The sequence below is a fragment of the Lolium rigidum genome, chromosome 2, assembly GCF_022539505.1.
Source record: "Lolium rigidum isolate FL_2022 chromosome 2, APGP_CSIRO_Lrig_0.1, whole genome shotgun sequence".
NCBI lineage: Eukaryota > Viridiplantae > Streptophyta > Magnoliopsida > Poales > Poaceae > Lolium > Lolium rigidum.
Genome location: NC_061509.1, coordinates 37820407 through 37842822, shown reverse-complemented (window position 1 = coordinate 37842822; position 22416 = coordinate 37820407). Strand labels below are relative to the sequence as shown.

Sequence of the window (22416 nt, the reverse complement as noted above, 5' to 3'; positions counted from 1 at the left end):
CCCGTCAGTCACCACACCTGGGGCTGTAGGATCTAAATTAAATTCAACTCATTCTCATCATTCATTTCTGCCTGACAGAGAACAATTGGAGATCGTGACTCAACAGTGCCACTGCATATATTTGGCTCCTACCCCTGAACCGAATATGATTGCTTAAATAAGGCAGCAGGCTATTTGCTTTATTTTGAAAGAATAAGGAAATAGGCTAGGCGGGTTGAGAGATTTACAGAATTAAGCATGCTCATATAATGCAGTGTCGCTCCTAAAGTCTACCTATTCCTTGTCTATTTACAGAATTAAGCATGCTCATATAATGCAGTGTCGCTCCTAAAGTCTACCTATTCCTTGTCTATTTACAGAATTAAGCATGCTCATATAATGCAGTGTCGCTCCTAAAGTCTTGGCTCTGTTTTGTGATTGGCTCTGCAATATATATATATACAGTGGTAACCATTTGATTTGGCTTTGCATATGCAGCACTAGCTAGAGCTGTCCTATGCTGCCCTGTTATGTCCTGTGCGGATGCTCCTGGGAACATATCGGTTAGCGGGAGGATGCTGGGAAGATATCGGTGTCGAGCAGCGGGAGGATGCTTTGGTCGAACCTGCAATGGCCAGCCAAGCACAATCTGAGGAATCATAGGTACACACTCTAGCTCTTTCTGATTCTTAAGTCATATGCTATTCAGACAACAACATTATTTTTAAAATAATGTACAGTACTTAGATTCTGCAAAACTATATAATATTTTTCTGTTACATATGAACTTAGTCCTTCTCAACTAAATAACCAAACCTCATGAATAGATATGAGAGCAATGTGCTGTACCTTATTTAGGTCATTCCAGAGAAAAGGTACCCCTCTGATCCATAATAAGTGTTGCGATTTTAGTTAAAATGTCCTCAACTTTGAACTAAACTTCCAACTCTTATTATGGATTGGAGCAAGTATTACAACAGCAATGAAACAATTAATCTGAGCTTATGTTTGTAAAAATCCTGCCATAGCAATCAAAGCAGAACAGAGAAATCCTGGCCCTATAAATTCATAAGTTTGCTCAATCTCAACTACAACTTAAAAGTGAGAATAGTCAAGTGAACCCATGAACCCTGGTCCACTTTTTATTATAAGAAATACCTTTATCTTGCTTTTATCTTGTTTTATATTTAATGCACTATTTTAATCCGAAAAAACAAAAAATTTAAGCAGACCAACTACTAACCTCTTCGTTGTCTCTCTAATAACTGTTGGGGAATTAGATAATCAATTCTGATGATTCTTTGGTTGGATTTACGCCTACTGATGCCTGGTACTCACAAGTAAAGACACCCAAAACTATCGTTCATTCCATATATCATGTGCCAAGTGATTGTTTCAGAACCTGTTAGAAGAGCAACAAACATGATTGAGTAAATCACATGTTTGGATTCTGAAGCAAATTGAAATCTGAGACCCAATGTATAAAGAATGCACTGCTTAATTTCTCTAATCACAAAAATATAATTCAAATGGTACCAACAGCTGGAATTTTTCATATTCTAACAACATGCACAGAAGTAGATGATAACAAACAGAAGTTTCCAACTTTACATCAGTTTAATCAAACTAGTATGAATACAGGTGCACTTGTAGCTTATAATATGAATACAAAAGGGATCACAAGATGGTTAAGACACATCGCATGCACATAGAAGCAGAAAAATGAGAATTATGATTTGGCAAACAGCATAGACTGATATCAGCATATGAACTATTACTGAAAAAAGCTCAAATCAGGTGGAGATTTTGAATGGTCGAACTGGACATTACCATTTCCTGCGCTCTATTTATTCTTTTAGAGGTGACCTGAAATAATTCTTGAGCCAAAAAAAGTGTGTCAATTTCTTTTTTGAAATCCATGTAGTGTAACATGTAGCTGACATAAGCCTTATTTTACTAATACTCACATTGTTTTTGCAAAGCCCATATGTATTTTAGAAACATCTTGATATTCTTCAGTATCTCAATATTGTTTAGTTTGGCAAGGCCTGGAAAAAATGCAATTTAGCACCAACAAAATGCTTTACCGTATGCTTGACAGCCACAGCGTCGATGTGGACGAATATGGCGTGGACGACGATGCTCAGTTCCTCCCCGGCTATGCTCAGTTCCAAAAAAACAAAATACCCTGCGAAGGTCAGTACTAAATTTTTCTTGATGTCTATGATTACCGAAATTTTAGTGTTTCTTCTAAAACGCAGGAATATATAGTGCACTATAACTACTATAATATGTGTTAAAACATGAATTTAGAGTAAGATGATGAGTAATAAAACTTTACCTGTGTCAAGAAGGAAATGATGAATACCACAAATATAACGGTAGTAGCTGATGCTGCTTTTGATACAGATGTGGATATCATGAGAGCAAAACCAAACTGCAGAAAATATAATGAACATGCCTATTAAGAAGAGAAGAAAAGAACATCGGGGTCTGCAGACTGGTAGAGATGAAAAAAAGCATAAACATGAAGAAATGAAGCGTGATCTATATCTGAAGCATTGCAATGGAAAGGAACAAAGTTGGCCCTGCTTGAGCTATAGTAGAGAAGGTTTCAGTTGCTAGGTGAGAAAATTCCTTGAGCCCCATTCCATTTAAAATTTTGATCTGTTAGTCAGTGAAATTTACTGTTATTCCCAATACTATAAAATAGAAGCAAACAATATGCATATAGCATTGATTTATGCAGCATACATTCAAGATACCTGGTCAAGTAACTACAACTCAAGCAGCAAAGTTCTTCTCATTTTGTTCTTGTGCTGACAGAACTTGCCATAGCAGAACAATAGTATGTGGACAATCTATTTGGCCAATAGAACATTAGGATATTACAAACTGAATTTTGACACCTGATGAAGCTCTTGCTGAAACTTTTCATGCCAAGTTGCATTTCTTGCTTTAGTTATTGTAATGTGTTCTTCAGATGTGCTAACTCTAAGTGATCTCATTTTGGGTTTCATTCATATTCTAGGATGATGTAATCAGAAGTGGACGCCAAGAAGTTGTACATGGTGATGTAACCTCAAATTGACATCTTGCTTTGATATCAGAATAAACGTCCATATTTCCCGTTTGTCCTCTGTCTAGTTGCCAAGGATGCTAACTGGATTTAAGTACGCCCTAGTGTCCATACCTACAGAATTCAGCAGGTTTGCTCATCTTCTCTTAGCTACTTTTAAGCGTCTAGAAATTTTAAGCTTTTAAGTACCTCTTATGTCACAATACTTTCAAGCTTCTAGAAATTTTCTGCAAGCCACAATCACCAAAACCATTTATATGTAATACCAAATAAATGGTTGGTTGGTCTGAGTTTTACATGGCCACACAAACAGAGGAAGAACCAAAACCCTCCAGGAATTAAGAGCATAATTTCATAGAGCTTTTTTACGGTGATTGGCACGGAACTTTAGTTCCGTCTAATTGAATTTGGGTTCCGTCTAACGTAATTTTTCGTAGCCGTTGATCAAATTAGTGTGTAACTTCTATAATACTTCAACAACTCAAAATGGAAGTTTTGAAGGTCAAAAATAAAATCATTGTCAGGAAAAAAATCATCAGGAAAAAAAGGAGATAATCAACCCTGTTCTCCTCTCCCAATCGCAGACGCGAGCCGCGGCTGCCGCCTCCCTCCGTCGCAGCCGGCACCACCGCTTCCCCCTCCCTCCGTCGCAGCCGGCAGCCACCGCGGCGTGCCGCTCCCCTTCGAAGGCCTGCCTCATGAAGACCACACCATGCCTCCCAGCCGCCCCCTCCTCATGTGCCAGATCTCGGTCGACGCCTAACCGAGGAATTCTCCTCCTCGGCCAAGTCTGCTGTGCCATACCTCTCTTCACCGCCTGGATCGGAGCCGCCAGCCACCACATCGGGATCGGAGACAGCGGCCGACCCCCTCCTCGCCGCGGGGTCGGACGCCACTCGTCAAAGTCAGTCAGTTGCTTGAAGAAATGCGAGGCTGCCGGGTACGCGTCGTTGCCTTCGGTTTGCTGCTAGATTCATTGCATGATTGATTATTTTTATCTGAGTAGATGCAGCCATACAACGAGTATCTCATCTGTATTTTATGGTTTTCGCTGTGACATGTTATATCAATGGTTGTGTCTATAGTAAAGAAAAGAGAAAAGGAGAGAGGAATCTGATTCAGCTGCTACACTGCTAGTAACGGTAGGCTATAGTAGGTTGCAGATGTATATGCAGATCGCTAGCAATTTAAGGTTTTTGTTGGGATCCTCATATGTTAGTGAACTATCCTTGTATGCTTATTTTGTTGTCGTAGATGTGATTAGAGTTTACACATTTTGACATAAAGCCTAACACCCATCTTTATGCTATACTGTAACAAGGGAAACTAGATTTTGATATTGTTACAAGTTTTTTTCCGAAAGGTAAGTTAACAGCTTTGAGACATTAAATTCACAGTAAGAACATGTAAAAAGAGCATACTTCACTTTGAAGGACAACAAGGGAATATGGCCATATGGGTAGTTTGATTAGGTAAAAATTCAGAGTACTATTACTGCCAATGGTTGTCAGAGTACTCTTTCTCTCATTCTTGTTATATGGTTGCCTATACTCCTGTATTCCTATGTCTGTAAAATACCGTGACAGGAAATGTACCAAGTCCTTCATGTCATGTGCCAGAGTACCATTTAATATGTTTACCATTCAGTTAACCACTTTGTTCACTTCATAGGTAATACTCCTGCTTCATATGCAGCCTATCTGTTTTTTTTTTTTTTTTGCTAGGTCTCGATGGCTCATGCCTTGTGCTGTGGACATGGTGACAAACTGAGCACTGAGCACCAGGATGTTTCTACTACTGCGGCTTGTCCTGTGCCATCTATCCGGCGTGTAAAACTAGTTTATGCCATGAGTCATGTATCATCCGTCAGGTTTTTATCTGAACTCTGTTACAATCTACAGACTATGCTAATCATATATACCATGAGCATAACCAGACTTGCTCATCATTTAATTATCATTACTGTTATCATTGTGAACTGTGAATGTTGCTTAGTTTAGCACGAATAACTCACATATTACAGAAAGTGTACCACATGACATCTTTTCTTGAGCCTCTTCTGTAATAATTCTGTGTATTGCTGTCTTTAGTAACAGTTATATTAGCCTGAAAGTTGCACGTTTTCTGTGCGATTGACAAGTTGAATATATCAGTGTTTGATTGGTAAAATTCTTTGTAGGCTAATTGATAATATGAACTTATACATCTAATTTGTGATCCATATTCAGATATTTTAGTATACCGAACTGGACTGAACCTGATGCTTGTAGTACCCACTTTTAGTTTTCTACTTCTTTATAAAGACTTTGATTCCTAAGTAGAATTAGGAACTGAATATTTACTACTTATATTTTTTGAATTTTGTGTGTAATTGTTTCCTCGGCGCATGGATGGCAGAGACAGGACAAGCTATCCAAGCTCTATGTGGAGGCCTGTCGTGCAGAGAAAGGTTCCTAATTTCCGCCGTAGTGGTGAGCACGTGGTTGTTGCAGCGGCACACACACGTGTACTACCGATATGTTGGATCGCTGACCACACCGCCGTGCATCTGTCTGGGAGAACAAGATGAACAAGGCCTGCTCGATGTGCATCGGTCCTTTGAAGATGATGGCACAAAAGTTATTGCAGTTTCTTTTCTTTTTGGTTTCGTTTCACCAAAAGATACTCTGTAGTTGTTATTTCTGAAGTCGTGTTAGGTTCCTAGCAAGATTTGCTCTGTCAGTTTGATGTGATATAGATCGAGGGATTTGGATCTGCAAGAAATCTCACATTTTCGTGATGACCTGATCATGTGTGGTTATGCTTCCTGGAAGTTTACATTTTGATGTAATATTGGTTGAGGGATTTGGAAGATCGATCATCCTTTTGTTTGTACTATTTCTCTAAATTTCTACCTTGGACCAACATAAGGGTGTCATGGGCGTCTCTTCACTTGAACCATTTTATTTACTATTTGTTCTGGATGTGTTGAATGTTGTACACTGTCCCACTCTATATAATTCACTTCGACAAAGTAGCTGAAGTAGAAATTAAAAGAACATACAATAAAACTATTGCAACAAAACATTATTGTATGCCAACATACATGTTGGAGCAGCCACAGTTCATCAAGATGCTCATAAACCAAGAATTGTGTACATACTTGAACTGTAAATCCAGAAACGTTGGCACATTTTGTGCCACTTAAAGTGAAAAAACACAAGAAAGTCACTCTAACAGAGTTCGTCCTATAGCTGTCATACATATACGTGTCGTGTCCTTTCCACTATGTTGTGAGCAACCGATACACGAGGCCTTTCAAATATCCAACAATTACGGATCCACCGAGCTTTGAAATCCGAAGACCCTGTCGACGGAAGTTATTGGGACCTGGATAGAAGAACCAAATTTTAATTATGAGAGCCAAGATATCAATCCATCCTTTGAACAAGTGAAAATATTCCAGAATGACTAGAGCATCGTGTTATCCTCCATGAAATGTTTACAAAGATATGTTGTGCCATTGCATACATTGTAACTTTTAACTAGTAATACTTAGTCTGAATTGTTACATCCTTGCTAATTAACTATAGAACCATTCAGTCATTCACAAACTTTAAAGACGTCCTAGACTTACAAAATTCATGAGGCAATGACATCCTTCAGTCAGTTTTATCTGCCGAGAGATAAAACAATTGTATCCAGTTATAAGAAAGTAAGAAAGTAAGAAAGAATGTATGGTTTCGTTTTCAATGAAAAGGGAGCCAGGGAGCGATCACTGTTATTCTAAAAAAATAAGTAAGAATATGTCTTGAGAATTATATGTTAATTCAGTTATTAGATAAGGTACCAAAAAATTAGAATTTAAAGTTTGTGTTGTTACCATGGAACTGCATGGAAAAAATGTACACCAGTTGAGCTTGCTAGTCTTTCACTCTTCAGGTATCATTTCATTTAAGGTGTGAGACTAAATGCGAACCAATAATTTCCTAAATCTGCAGGAGGAATATATGACTGCATAAAAAAATCAAGCACAAGAAAAGGCCATTCGGGTATCGCTTGAAGTATAGGCATCTCCTTAACAGCATTCAGTGGCATCCCCAGGTCCTATTTGTTGGGTATTCATTGTAACTTTTTTTGGGTCTGAATGCAGTATATGAATTAGAAGCTTGCATCTAGGAACTTAAACAGCTAATCTCCTGATTTCCTATTACCTGCCGGTCGGACGCTGCCATCTGTAGGTTGCCGTTAACGTCGTCTGCAGCCTGCTCAGCCTCCGTAGCTCCCTTGGCTTCCCCTTCCCGCCCCGCCGGTCGTCGTCGCCTCCAGCCTGTTCCGCTGCTGAGGCACTGGCCTCTGCTCCGCTCGCCGCTGGCCCGCTGCAATCGCCAGGGCTCCGCGCCGGCAAATCAATCGCAGACTAGTACAGGTAAAGAGATGGGGAGGGAAGGGGGATTACGGGGCCGGAACGGCGGACGAGGAGAGAGGCGGGCTGTCGTGAGGGAGGGGGGTCGCCGGGGAGAAGTGCTCCTGTCACGAGGACAAACCACAGAGGGGATAAGTGAGTTGACGACGACGACTACTGTTCGTTTTTCTCTGGTGACTTTAAGATTTGTGCAGTCTAATCTAGGGCCTAGTCTAATCAGATGCTTCAACTCTTCAAAAGGACGCTTCTATTTTATAGTTTTCATAAAATATATTAGAGGTTCCGGACCCACAAATTTTAGATCCGGTCCCACACTTTTGGTTCCATCAGTTTGGTTCCGTCTAATTGTTACCGTCAGATCAGGGTGGATGGACGGTTATTAAAAATACCAACCACTCTAAAACTTGTAAATTTCATAAGGAAGCCCACATCATCACTCGTTAGAAGCAGAAAGAATTAACTAAAACTTAAAAGAGAAAAGTCAAAAGAGACGAGGAAAAATAATCTTAACATAATATACGCTTTGCACTAAAGAATAAATGTCCACTTTGAAAACAAAACAATTGTAGCTGAAAATAGATACGAGTGGCAAAATAAATAGGGATACCTTTATAGTGTTCGTCCCTGGCCATTTTTTTCTTCCAACTGAATTAATGTTACGTCAAGTTGGTGGATAAAAGCAATAGCTTGTGTAATCTGGAAAATAGATGCAGACCAGATACCATCTTGCTTCAAGGCATCACTCTGCAACAGTGCTGCAAACACCACAATATCACAATCATTCAAAACTTTACTGATCATGAGCAAAAAACGGCTCATTTGCTCATAAGCCTCTGAAATTAGAAGATGCTGCTGAAATTTGAATGAAACTATTGGATCCAAAGTTCATATATATAGCACCATGGCATTATGGAACACTTGGTCTAGGTACAAATAAGTGTTATTTGTCAAATAAAAGAGCAAATAATCTAAGGAACATGGATTTTTTTAGGAAGCAGTTGAGTCCAACAACGGGAGAAGAATTATTGCAACACCTATTGAGGGCTGCTCACGAAATAGAACTACAGATAATCGGAAGCAACCAGCTTCTATCCTATATGACATGGCAGATTCATGCTCCTCCCGGATACCTAGCACTGACCAGAACACACAGTCCTTTATCCTGCAAGGTAGCAACCCACTTATGGAACCACGAACAAAGCTTTCATCAAATCTGTAATTTTTTAACAATGCAAACCTACTTCACAATCACGGACAATTTACACCAAGGAATACCAGCCCGGCCACATCCTACCTCACAATCATCACCAAACTACACCCTGTAAGTGGACATACTACTCAGGCAGGAACCAAACTAAAGAAGTAACTGATGACGGATGGATGAAACAGACACCTCTTACCACGAGCAGACTTAGATAGCAGACCAAGACGAGAACCTTCAATCAGCCGCATCCACTCGACACAGCAATCTGCAGGAAGGCGATGACCTGTGAGTAAGAAACGGGAAACAAGGAGAATTCGACAAGAGGAGAAGCAGCAAGGGGCCAAATTACAGTCAAAAAGAACACGGGAGTATCCAGAGAAAGAAACGACCCAAGAACAAAAAAAAATCTCTCGCAGACCCCAAAGAAAAGCGAGCGGATTGGAACAAAATCCCCACCGGTCAAACAAATGTTGATCGTAACCGAACCCAAATTCGAGGCAAAATAAAAGGACGGGAGATCCAGCCAAAGCAACCAACGAGAGGGGAAAAATCTCTTGCAAATCCCAAATAAAATAGAGCGGATTAGAACTAAATTCCCACCGGTCTTAGAACTATCCCCACCGGTCAAACAGAGGTAGACACACGAGGTGAGAGTAGGAGGTGCCTTGCCATTTTTACCGGAGGAGGAGGGCGAGGCTCGGAGGAGCATGGGAGGAGGCGGGGTACCGGCGACGCAGAGGAGGAGCCGGAGGCAGGGAGGAGGAGCCGGAGCAGGGAGGGCAGGCCAGCCGGCGCTCTTCCGTGGAATCGCAGGTGGCGGATAGGGAGGCGGAGCGGCGCCGCCGGGCGAGGGGATTGGGGGCACAAGGACGCGAGGGATTGGGGGCTTGGGCTTAGGGTTTCCTCCGCTCCTTTTATATCAACGTGGTAAAAAACGAACGACCCAGATTGAACTAAGGTAAAATCAATGGCTGAGAGGTGCTAAACTCTGTGAGGCCCCCGTTGGGGGGCATCATATATACCCCTTTATAGTGTTCGTCCCTGGCCATTTTTTTCTTCCAACTGAATTAATGTTAAGTCAAGTTGGTGGATAAAAGCAATAGCTTGTGTAATCTGGAAAATAGATGCAGACCAGATACCATCTTGCTTCAAGGCCTCACTCTGCAACTGATGCTGCAAACACCACAATATCACAATCATTCAAAACTTTACTGATCATGAGCAAAAAACGGCTCATTTGCTCATAAGCCTCCGAAATTAGAAGATCTTTGCTGAAATTTGAATGAAACTATTGGATCCAAAGTTCATATATATAGCACCATGGCATTATGGAACACTTGGTCTAGGTACAAATAAGTGTTATTTGTCAAATAAAAGAGCAAATAATCTAAGGAACATGGATTTTTTTTAGGAAGCAGTTGAGTCCAACAACGGGAGAAGAATTATTGCAACACCTATTGAGGGATGCTCACGAAATAGAACTACAGATAATCTGAAGCAACCAGCTTCTATCCTATATGACATGGCAGATTCATGCTCCTCCCGGATACCTAGCACTGACCAGAACACACAGTCCTTTATCCTGCAAGGTAGCAACCCACTTATAGAACCACGAACAAAGCTTTCATCAAATCTGTAATTTTTTAACAATGCAAACCTACTTCACAATCACGGACAATTTACACCAAGGAATACCAGCCCGGCCACATCCTACCCCACAATCATCACCAAACTACACCCTGTAAGTGGACATACTACTCAGGCAGGAACCAAACTAAAGAAGTAACTGATGACGGATGGATGAAACAGACACCTCTTACCACGAGCAGACTTAGATAGCAGACCAAGACGAGAACCTTCAATCAGCCGCATCCACTCGACACAGCAATCTGCAGGAAGGCGATGACCTGTGAGTAAGAAACGGGAAACAAGGAGAATTCACGTCACTTATCAGCCCATAAACGGGAAAATCGATCAAAAGGGCAGCGACAGAAAGAACACCAGCAACTCGAAAGAATAATCCAAATCGGAAAAGACTCAAACTAAAAAAATCCAAAAGGTAACGGACAAGAGGAGAAGCAGCAAGGGGCCAAATTACAGTCAAAAAGAACACGGGAGTATCCAGAGAAAGAAACGACCCAAGAACAAAAAAAAATCTCTCGCGGACCCCAAAGAAAAGCGAGCGGATTAGAACAAAATTCCCACCGGTCAAACAAATGTTGATCGTAACCGAACCCAAATTCGAGGCAAAATAAAAGGACGGGAGATCCAGCCAAAGCAACCAACGAGAGGGGAAAAATCTTGCAAATCCCAAATAAAATAGAGCGGATTAGAACTAAATTCCCACCGGTCTTAGAACTATCCCCACCGGTCAAACAGAGGTAGACACACGAGGTGAGAGTAGGAGGTGCCTTGCCATTTTTACCGGAGGAGGAGGGCGAGGCTCGGAGGAGCATGGGAGGAGGCGGGGTACCGGCGACGCAGAGGAGGAGCCGGAGGCAGGGAGGAGGAGCCGGAGCAGGGAGGGCAGGCCAGCCGGCGCTCTTCCGCGGAATCGCAGGTGGCGGATAGGGAGGCGGAGTGGCGCCACCGGGCGAGGGGATTGGGGGCACAAGGACGCGAGGGATTGGGGGCTTGGGCTTAGGGTTTCCTCCGCTCCTTTTATATCAACGTGGTAAAAAACGAACGACCCAGATTGAACTAAGGTAAAATCAATGGCTGAGAGGTGCTAAACTCTTTGAGGCCCCCGTTGGGGGGCATCATATATACCCCTGGATGCTGCTTGGGGAAAATAGCATAACAACCATAAAAATATCTCAAATTACAAGCTAATTAAAACTCAAATTCTGAATTGTGAATTGTTAAGAAAAGGAATATGGTAGAAAAATAGTTAAAGGAATCAACAAAAAGTTTTGTTGGATGCAAGCGACACTAAAATAACAAAAAAAACAAAAAAGTTAAAAATCTACAGAAGATTACCCGCAAAAAAATCTAAAAAATATGTTTAAGCCACATCATTTAAATGATCTTGAAAAACAAAAAGAATTGAAGAAAAATATTTAAGAGCATAAAGAAACCATAGTTGAATTCATTAATCTGAACATATTAACTTACAATGGGATAGAACAATGGGATAGAATGTACTATACTCAAGGTGAGGCCTCTTTTGTACGATGCTGCTTTTATCAACTCATTGATGGCACTGTTTCAATTTGGAGTAACTCTCGGTTTTCGGGCTAGGAAACCATATACGACAATCTTATTAGCTAACAACACCCCTATAATTACCCACTTGTTGTTAAAGATCTATGAATACCTAACCAAAAAGCCCGGAATGTCCCTCTTATCCAAAGCATCTTCACTCCTCAAACTGCTAATCAAATTATCCAAACTCCTATTATTATAGCAGATGGACAAGATGCACTTTGTTGGAAACTAACCCCTACAGATGTGTGCTTGGAAAAAAGTTCTTGCTGCAATTGCATGACATACTTGGTGCTCCCAATCAACTAAAGACCAAAGGAAGTGCCGATTCAGATCAAAAACCTTCTTTTACAGGTCTGGAAATGCAAGAACGTGGTGCTAAGAGTTCAAACTTTCGCGGCTACTGAGAAGAGCACTTCCCACCAGTAAAAGGGAAGGTAAGTTCTCCATTCACATCAATGAGGAGTGTGCCAGGTGCGGAGTGATGGAGGACGAAATGCAGCCATTTTTTCTATGTTCTTTTTCTAAAGCAACCTGGTTCAGCCACCCCTGGAACATTAAGTCTGAAGTGTTTTGTTCTAGTCATCGGTCCATTCCAGACTTGACTCACAAGCTATGCTTACCGCTGGTCACCCTTTAGCTGCACTATATCTATACATTTTATGGTGCCTATGCAAGGCACGGAATGACCAGCTTTTTTTTTGCTGGAAAGTTCGAGAAAAGTGTGATGGAGCACATGCGCTCTGCGCACGCGTATCCCCGTCGTCCATTGCTTCTGGAGATACGAGATTCCTCTCCCACACGCAGACGTTTTACAGATACACCAGATGCTGCCATGCTTAAAATCATACTTTTAGCAATTAAGCATTGTATGCAGCCATGCACCATCACATGCACAAGAAGAAGACACCAAACTTTGCAGCAGGTTGACTTGTGTTATTTGTCTTGTGCTTAGCATGTGTGCATCCAACAATTTCGTCTTCTTCCTCTCACCATTTAGCTTACTTGCGGTGCATAGAGAGTGAAAGAGAGAGAATCTTTCCGTGCATGCTCAGAGGAAGAGAGAGAGATAAAACTTTTGAAGAGCAGTTAGAGAGAGAAGATGAGAGAAAACGACATGTGAGTCGGCATGCAATCTGTGTTCACTTCCCTATCTTCAGTCCTCTCTCTTTACATTTTGTCTGGAGATTACAGAGACATGGCAGATACACATGCGTACTGTACATAAGGTGCCCAGTGCGCACCTGCTCCAAAAATCCTCTCAGGTTCATAAACCATGTCAGGATTTTGCTGCAACGCGGGTTATACTATAGGGAACCGAACTAGATAATCGAGCTCAGAACAGACCGCCACAAGCTTTGGTTCATAAGCGGCAATATATCTCCCATACAAGCTTTCCCCCAGCCCAAGATAAAATTAATGCTACAGATTAAGCTACATCCCAGAATCTGAAAGAGCAAGGTCTATACCTCGTATTTTGTGTGTTTGATAACAACACTTGAATAAATTTAACTGTGTGCATAGATTGTCTTCGATAGATTTGCAGGTGCACGGTGCCCTCGCTAAACACGTCATGATCGGAACACTGAAGCGTAGCTTTTAGGTTTTCTTGTTTTGTGTGTGTGTCGCGAGGTAACGTGGTTGGAGACGGAAACAGAAAAACAGCAGATTCTGCATGACCGGTACTACCGGTACCAGTAGCGGTAGTACCGCTACCCTACTAGTACCGCCCTGAGGTACCGCTCTAGGAGTTTACAATGTATTGTCCCACAAAGCGAGTTACGTACCTCTACGGTACCATGAGCGGAAGTACCGCTCAAAAGCGGTAGTTCCGACATGGTACCACTTAGGTACCGTAAGTCGAGTTACGGCACTACCGTTCCGGTACCGCTAAGGTACCGGATGGAGTCCGGGGCTCATGGAGGCCCTAGCGGTATCACCAGCGGTACCGCCAGCGGTACTACCGCTATGAGCCCACGTGGCGAATCTGTGGAGTGATTTCGAACCCAGAGCGGTACTACCGCTTGCCCAAGGGGTAGTACCAGTTGTGCGGGATCTGTACATAACGGTTGGATTTGGAGGGACCTATAAAAATGCCCCTTCTTCCCCAGCTCGATTTTATGTCTTCTCTCTCTCTCCTCCATTGTTGCTAAGCTCAAACCTTGAGGATCTCCCCACCTACCCAACCAATCTTGCTCAAACTTTGTGGAGTGGTGGAGGAGGCCCCGACATATAGTTATACCAAGAGAGAAGTCACCAATACTTGGGATCTTGGAGGATGTGCTCCTATGGAGGCTAGCTTGGAGTTGTGCTAGCCCCATAGGGTGTTGGGAGCCTCCAGTATTGTGGAGCTCGCTCCAACCTTGTGAAGCAACCGCCGCCTCGACCGGCTACTAGTGGAGAAGGGGAAGCTCCTTTGTGGAGCTTTCTCGAGGAATAAGGTGAAGCCTTCCTTTGTGGTGTGGTCGTCTAGCCTTCGTGGCTAGCACCTCCTCAACGCAGACGTACTCCCTCTTATGGGAGGAACTGCGGGAAACAAACCTCGTCTCCGTGCCCCCCCCCCCCCGGTTGTCCCGCTCCCTAACTTTATTATCTTGCTTGGTTCTTTTGCTTGTTGCACTAGCCTAGGATCATACTAGGAACACCTCTACCACTAAAGCTATCACATTTACTTCTGCATCGCTTAAAAACTGAAAAAGACATAAAAATTGTGTAGTGCTCATTCACCCCCACTCTTTTTCGCTACGATCCATTCAATTGGTATCAGAGCGAGGCTTTCTTGCTCGGGCTTTACCGCCTAAGAAATGGACAAACAAGAGGTGGTTGAGAATGGGTCCCTTCCCGGTGAGCAACAACCTCCACCATCTACCAGCGATAGTACAACGGCTACGTTGAATGATCTCAAGAAACTAGAGTCATCCATCGTTAGCCAAATGGAGGATATGATGATGGAGTTGGTTGCTCCAAAATCAACCCCCACCGTAGATCCTAAGGCAAGTGCCGAGGATCCCCCACCAAAAGCTAATCCATTTCCTCTTATTGGCTTTGTCGCTCAATCGACAAAAGACCCGCAAAAGGTTGGGCTTGGGGAGACCGACACTTCATCAAAAGGGAAGGATGAGCCACCTGTTGCGGAATGTTTAGGGGGTAATCATGCGGTGCCGCCACCAAGTGATTACACCATAAATGTTCCAATTCCTTTGCCACATATCTTGTCTCATGGTTCACCACCGCTACTTGAATCCAATAGTTTTGAAAATTGGCAATTCTTACTGCGTTCTCATGTGCGTAGCGCTTCTACCGAGCTTTGGCGCATCATCGAGGAGGGTTATTCACCACGAGACCCGAAGCACTTGACAAGAAGAGAAGTGGTGGATGACCAACTCAACGCCACCTCCATCAACATGATTCACATGGCCGTCACGCCCAAGGACCGCGCTCATATCCGCTCGCTCAAGACCGCCAAAGAAGCATTGGATAAACTCGACAAGCTCTTCCTCGGAAATGAGAGCATTCAAAGCTCTCGTTTTGATAAAGTGAACAACATGGCCGACAACTTCTTCATGAATGAGGGAGAATCGCGCGAAGAGATGTATCGGCGCCTCATCGCTCTTGCCGTACAAATGTAAGATCTTGGAGCAACGTTTGTGGATGACCATTGGATCAAGCGAAAGTTCTACAACGCTCTCCTCCCTTATGAGGAAGTGAATTTGACGGCCATCCGCCAAAACGCCTCCTTCCGCGCTATGACATCCGATAAAGTTCTTAGCGAAGTCATCGCTTTGGACATCTCCAAGAAGAATGCGGAGGATCTTGTTACTCGCGCTCACAACACCCGCAAGCCCAACCTAGCGTTGAAGATGAAGGAGCATGAAGCTAGTGAAAGTGATGAGGATCCCATTGAGTGGGGTCCGGATGATCTCAAGACCAACTATCATGAACACATGGCCCTCGCCGCCAAGAGCTTTTGGGATGGAAACAAGACTCGAAGCTCAAGACCAAGGAATACTCGCCTCGTGATTCTCCAAGAGCCCAACGGAGGGGCAAAGGAGAAGAACATGCTATAATTGCGGCGACAAAAGTCATTTTGTTATGGATTGTATCTATGAGAGAAGGGAAGATAATGGTGGAAGGCTTGTCCGCAAGGACAAGTTCAAGTCCCTCTCCAAAGGATTCTCCAAGTTCTCCCCCAAGCCCGGTGACGCCAAGGTCTCCTTCACCAAGAAGCCAAGAGCTTTCATCATCCGTGAAGAGTACTCCTTCGATGAAGATGAGGAGCGTGGAGACAAGAGCTTAAACCAGGAAGAAGAGGGAGTGGCCGCCATCGCCATGTCCACTCCCTTTGTCTCACTCTTCGACTCTCCTAATGAGAACCTCGTCACCAATAAATCCCGTTGCCTCATGGCAAAGGTATCTTCGGAGCGTGAGATTGTGGGTTTGGATGCTTTTCTCACTAACATGCAAGGGGATACCAAGACCCATGTTGAGGCTCTCATGGATCAACTTGGTGCGTCTCAAGACCTTATAGAGGAGAAAGAGAGGGTTGAGAGAGAGGCGGCAAATGAGATTTCCTCTTTCACTCAAGCACATGAGGAGGAGCAAAACTTGTGCATGTATCTCGAAGACTCCAACAACGCCATCATCTCCCAACTCACCAAGGACCGAGATCATGCTCTTGGATTAGTGAGTGAGCTCAAGAAGAAGAAGCTTCTTCTTGAGGATGACCATGAATTACTTCTCAAGGAAGTTGCAACCCTCACCAAGGATTTCAAATCCTTGGAGAGTAAGTATGTGCTTCTCTCCGAGATACGTGATCATCCTCAAGAGGAAGCTCACAAGAAGAAAGATGATGAAGGCCCGAACTCATGTTGTGACGAGTTTGTTGATCAAGTTGCTTCTTTGAAGAGGCACAATGCTTTGCTCTTGGAGGTCAATGCTCTTCAAGAAGAAGCATTGGATGAATATTACCGCTTGTGCAAGGATAAGACTTCGTGTTGCAATCATGAAGAAAAATTGCCGCTCTTGAGAATACCAAGGCCAAGCTATTGAGTTTGAATGGCATGCTAGAAGAGTCCTTGATGAAGTGCCTCTGCATTAGCAAAGAAAAGGTTACTTGTTGTGATCATGAGGAAGAAATTACCTCTTTGAAGAGGAACAAAGCCAAGCTCATGGAGATCAACTCTATGCAAGAGGAAGCCTTGAAGGAGTACTTTACTTTGAGCAAGGACCGTGTATGTTGCAACCATGAAGGTGACATTACCAAGTTGGAGAGTCACAAGCGCATACTCATGAAGATGAACTCTCTCCAAGAAGAATCATTGATGGAGCATTTCCGGGTGAACAAGGCAAAGGAGGTCCAAGTGTTCTATATCACTCACCCTCACCCGGAGCATGAAGATGAAGTCAATCGCTTGAAGGCCAAGATTATAGACTCCAAATCCAAGTCTAATACTTGGAGGGAGTCGTTTAAGCTAAAGATGGAGCTAATGAGGGCTCTTGCAATGAAGGAGGAGTGGCTATCAAGCCAAAGAGGAAGAGAAGGAGGAGGACCAAGAAGAAGAAGAACAATGAGAACATGGGGATACACCGTGAGGGAGGTGACTCTAACCCAAGGAGGGGTGGAGTTCCTGATTCCACCATAAGGGGTTTCGCCGGTTCCAACAACCCTTCTCATGGTCTTTTTGTTGATTACCGTGGACATATCCGTGCTATCATCGCCGTCTTCCATCATAACCCCTTCTTCTCCGTGCTTGGTCCAATTATAGCCGGACATGAATCCGTACCGAAGCAGGTGGCTCTGAATGTCTCTTCAGCAAGAGTAATCCTTCTCATCCTTACATTTTAGACATGGACAACAAATAAAACCTTGCTTCGACTTGTTGGCCTCGGCCACAAGCAGGAAAGATTTCACGCCCTCTCTGAAAGCGGGATCGCATCTGTTACCATACATCCATGGATGACTCATCTGCACCATAAGTACAATTATGTATCAGATGCAATCACCATGCTAAAATTAGTATTGTGCGGACTATGTATACGAGAAAATAGTTGCTAACCTTTTAGGATCAAAAAGAGGAGAAACCTTATCAAATAAAATCAAGTGGCGTCCTCACAAACATTTCATCAAACACCTCTTGTGCACATGAACAAAAAAAGAGCTAGCATAAACCTCCACCTTTCACCACCAAGGAAAAAAATGTAGGGAGGTGGGGGGGACTGGCTGTGTATATATAGGCTAGGACCCTTTTGTCGCGGGTCGTACCACCACCCGCGACAAAAGGTGCTAGTAGGACGGCCTGCTAGCACCCCTTTTGTCGCGGGTGGTGGTACGACCCGCGACAAAAGGTCGCGACAAAAGGCTCTGTGACCTCCAGCTGGTTTCAGGGCGACGTGGCCAGGCCATTTATCCCGGATCCAGACTAGGCCGGGACAAAAGGCCTGGATGAAAGCCCTGTTTCCCGCCCACCTCGGGGGCATTCTGATGGTTCATTAGTCGGGATCCGAACTGCTACTATGGAAATTTTGGATAATTCAGGAGGTGACTTTCATATTAAACTTCACATCCGGAATAAATCTGATAATTTCATTTGGAGTTTGGTTTCTGTCTATGGGGCTGCCCAGGATGTTGATAAGCCTGCTTTTCTTCAGGAATTGGTTAATTTAGCAAAGGACAATCCACACCCTATTATTATAGGTGGGGATTTTAACTTGCTAAGATACCCCCACGAGAAAAGTAGGGGTAGATTTGACACTCATTGGCCTTTCTTATTCAACGCGGTTATTGACAGTCTGGATTTGAGGGAGGTAACAATGGGTGGGAGACAGTTCACTTGGGAAAATAGTCTCCCAGAGCCTACATACGAGAAACTGGATCGAGTATTGATGAACCCAGATTGGGAATTGAAATTCCCCTTAGTCTCAGTACGGGTCCTCCCTCGGATTGAAGCTTTATCAGATCATGCTCCAATTTTATTATCTACTAGGACACCATTACCGCAACGGAGACATCCGTTCAAATTTAAACTTGGATGGCTTAATCGGGATGGTTTCTCAGACATGGTTAAATTTATATGGGACAAGCCGGTTGCTGGGAACACCCCAATCCAATGGTGGAATAACAAGCTACGCTCGATGCGTAGATACCTTGGAGGGTGGGCTAGGCAAATGGCAGGCCTACTCAAACAAGAGAAACTCGGCCTATCATCAAATATTGATGACTTAGAGGCACTCGCTGAGGTATGACTGTTGACTAAGCAGGAAATTGATCTTAAAAGTCAATATAATGCTAAGTTAGCCGGTTTACTTCGTGAGGAGGAACTCAAATGCTACCAGAGGTCTAAGCCCAGTTTCTGCTAGAGGGAGATTCGAATACGAGGTACTTTCATAGTGTCGCCAATGGTCGACATAGAAAGAAACTTATTCACTCTCTTAATCAAGACGAGGGACTGATCGAAGGTCAAGAGCAGCTAAAGTCCTATATTACATCGTATTAGAAATGTCTTTTTGGCGCTCCGGAGGAATCGGATATATCCATGGATGAATCCAGGATTGATGATATCCCCCAAGTGTCTCCACAAGAAAACGCTATCCTAACCTCCCCGTATTCCGAGGAGGAAATAAGAAAAGCGATTTTTCATATGGAGCATAATAAGGTGCCAGGACCGGATGGTTTTCCGGCTGAATTTTACCAGACCTTTTGGGATATTGTGAAGTCTGACTTATTGGATCTGTTTGCTGAACTCCACGAAGGGCAGCTAGATCTGATCCATATTAATTTTGGTGAAATTATTATTTTACCAAAAGTTATTAATGCGGAACGGATTCAGCAATACAGACCAATATGCCTACTAAACGTTTGTTTTAAAATATTCACAAAAGTTGGTACTATTCGACTTAATTCAGTGGCAGATCAATTGGTGCGCCCTTCTCAGACTGCTTTCATGCAAGGAAGATACATCCTAGATGGGGTGGTGACCTTGCATGAGACAATCCATGAGATGCATCGCAAAAAGTTGAATGGGGTCATACTCAAAATCGACTTTGAAAAAGCCTATGATAAAGTCAAATGTTCTTTTCTTCAACAAACGCTCAGGATGAAAGGTTTTTCTGAGGATTGGCGCGCTCTTATAAATAACTTCTTTGTGTGGAAGTGTTGCCATTAAAGTCAATGATGACACTGTCAAATATTTCCAGACCAGAAAAGGGTTGAGGCAAGGTGATCCCCTACCTCCAATGTTATTCAACATTATGGCGGATATGCTTGCAATTATAATAGAGCACGCGAAGATCGATGGCCAAATTGAAAGAGTGGTCCCCCATTTGGTTGATGGGGGCTTATCCATCCTTCAGTATGCCGATGATACAATTCTATTTATGGATCATGACTTGGAAAATGAACGCAATCTGAAATTAATTCTTTCAGCATTCGAGCAGTTGTCAGGTCTAAAGATTAATTTCCATAAAAGTGAATTGTTTTGTTTCGGTGATGCCAAAGATGATGCCAACCTATACGCTGAATTATTCGGATGTGGGATTGGTTGTTTTCCAATCAGCTATCTAGGCATTCCAGTTCACTATCGGAGGCTTACGATGGTTGAATTGAAAATTGTTGAAGAAATACTTCAAAAACGTCTTACTAGCTGGAAAGGAAAATTGTTGTCCCTGGGTGGAAGATTAGTTCTCATAAACTCAGTACTTACAAATATGGTATTGTACATGATTTCTTTCTTCCAGTTACCGAAAGGAGTCTTACATAAATTGGACTATTTCCGGTCAAGATTCTTTTGGCAAGGGGATAGTAAAAAGAAAAAGTACCGATTAACTAAATGGAGTGTTGTATGCCGTCCAAAACATCAAAGTGGACTTGGTGTCCATGATCTTGAAGTTAAGAACATGGCCTTGATTGGTAAATGGCTGGCCAGGTTGTCAACAAAGGATGGTGTGTGGCAACAACAACTGCGGAAAAAGTATGTTGGCTCAAAGGCGATCTCTCAGGTTCTTTGAAAACCAGGTGATTCAAATTTTTGGGCTGGCGTCATGGCAACTAAGAAATACTTTTTCCCTTTTGGTTCTTTCCGCATTAAGAATGGGGCGAAGATATGGTTCTGGGAGGATAAGTGGTTGGGAACAACCACTCTTCGCGAACAGTATCCAACTTTGTACAGTATTGTTCGTCATAAAGGGGATACCTTGCAGAAGGTGTTGGAATCTTCCCCTCCCTCTATGACGTTCAGACGTGATCTCATTGGTCCCCGGCTAGTCGCTTGGAACGAACTGCTTCAGCGGTTGGATTCAATTCACTTGGTTCAGGGGACGGATGAATTCCGTTGGAGTCTCACCAAGAATGGTGTATTTTCGGTTAGCTCCATGTACAAAGCTCTGTGTATCCCAACACAACCGGTTTTAAATAATAAATCCATCAGGAAGATGAAGATACCTATTAAAACAAAGGTCTTTCCATGGTATCTTCGTCGAGGTGTGATTATTTCTAAAGATAACCTTGTAAAACGCAACTGGCATGGTTGTACGAAATGTGTGTTTTGTCACGAAAATGAGACAATAAAACACCTTTTCTTCAGTTGTCGGGTTGCTAGATCTATATGGTCAATCATTCAGATAGGGTCTACCTTATATCCACTCGTAGCATTGCAAACATCTATGGCAATTGGCTAAATGGGGTTGATTCTAGGTACAAAAATATTATCAGAGTGGGAGCGATTGCGGTAGCATGGTCGCTTTGGCTATGTAGAAATGACAAGGTTTTTAATGACAAAAACTTCCTCTATCATGCAGGCTATTTACCGGTGTACAGCTTTGCTCCGTTCATGGTCGCCGCTTCAGCGTTTGGAAGATCGAGACCTCTTTACGGAGGTGTCTACACGGTTGGAGAACACGACCAGGGAGTTTATTTCTCAACATGGGTGGCTGCATAGTCGGAGGATTGAAGCCAATGGAGCTTTACAGTAGTTGGCTTTTTACATCCTTCTTTTTATCTCCTTGTTTGATACTTAACTACTAAACGGCTGTGTGCATCCTAATTATGCAGAGGCTGGGTGTAATGCTTAAAAATATTTTGAGTAATAAAGCGCTCCTTATCGAAAAAGCTCTTTGTCATGTGAAGGACTTGGAATCTTCATCCAGCTTGAAGGAACTCACCGCTGTACTTGACTCCTCATCTTAGCGGTTTCCCCCCAGCCACTTCAGCGCACAGGAAGAGACGTTTGGGCTGCTTCTCGCCGCCAATTTGGCATACCACCTTCAGTTCCAACATGTTACCTTCTTCAGGCAGTAGCGATTCGTAACATAATTGAAGACCAGGTCATTGGCAGATTAGGCCAGAACTTGCTACTCTCTTCACTGGCCCTTCCTTGCAAGGACGGAAAATCTTTCACGTTCCCAGGTGTATGAACTTCGAAGCTCACTTCCAAGCAAAACTTACACTACTAGGATTCTGGACATGACTTTCTCTACCAGATGCATTTCTAGCACACAGGAAAATGCAACTTGCTCTTTCAGATATATATGTAATTAATCTTGGACTTCAGT

At 43.0% G+C, this 22416-nt stretch overlaps 1 long non-coding RNA gene across 1 annotated transcript; it reads left to right on the top strand.

The window, feature by feature from the left end:
- Nucleotides 1-3795: 3795 nt before the first annotated feature.
- Nucleotides 3796-5894, top strand: LOC124686260. The gene is made up of 3 exons (XR_006997767.1): nucleotides 3796-3998; nucleotides 4783-4928; nucleotides 5456-5894. It is a non-coding gene; the product is annotated as an uncharacterized LOC124686260 (long non-coding RNA).
- The last annotated feature ends 16522 nt before the right edge of the window (nucleotides 5895-22416 follow it).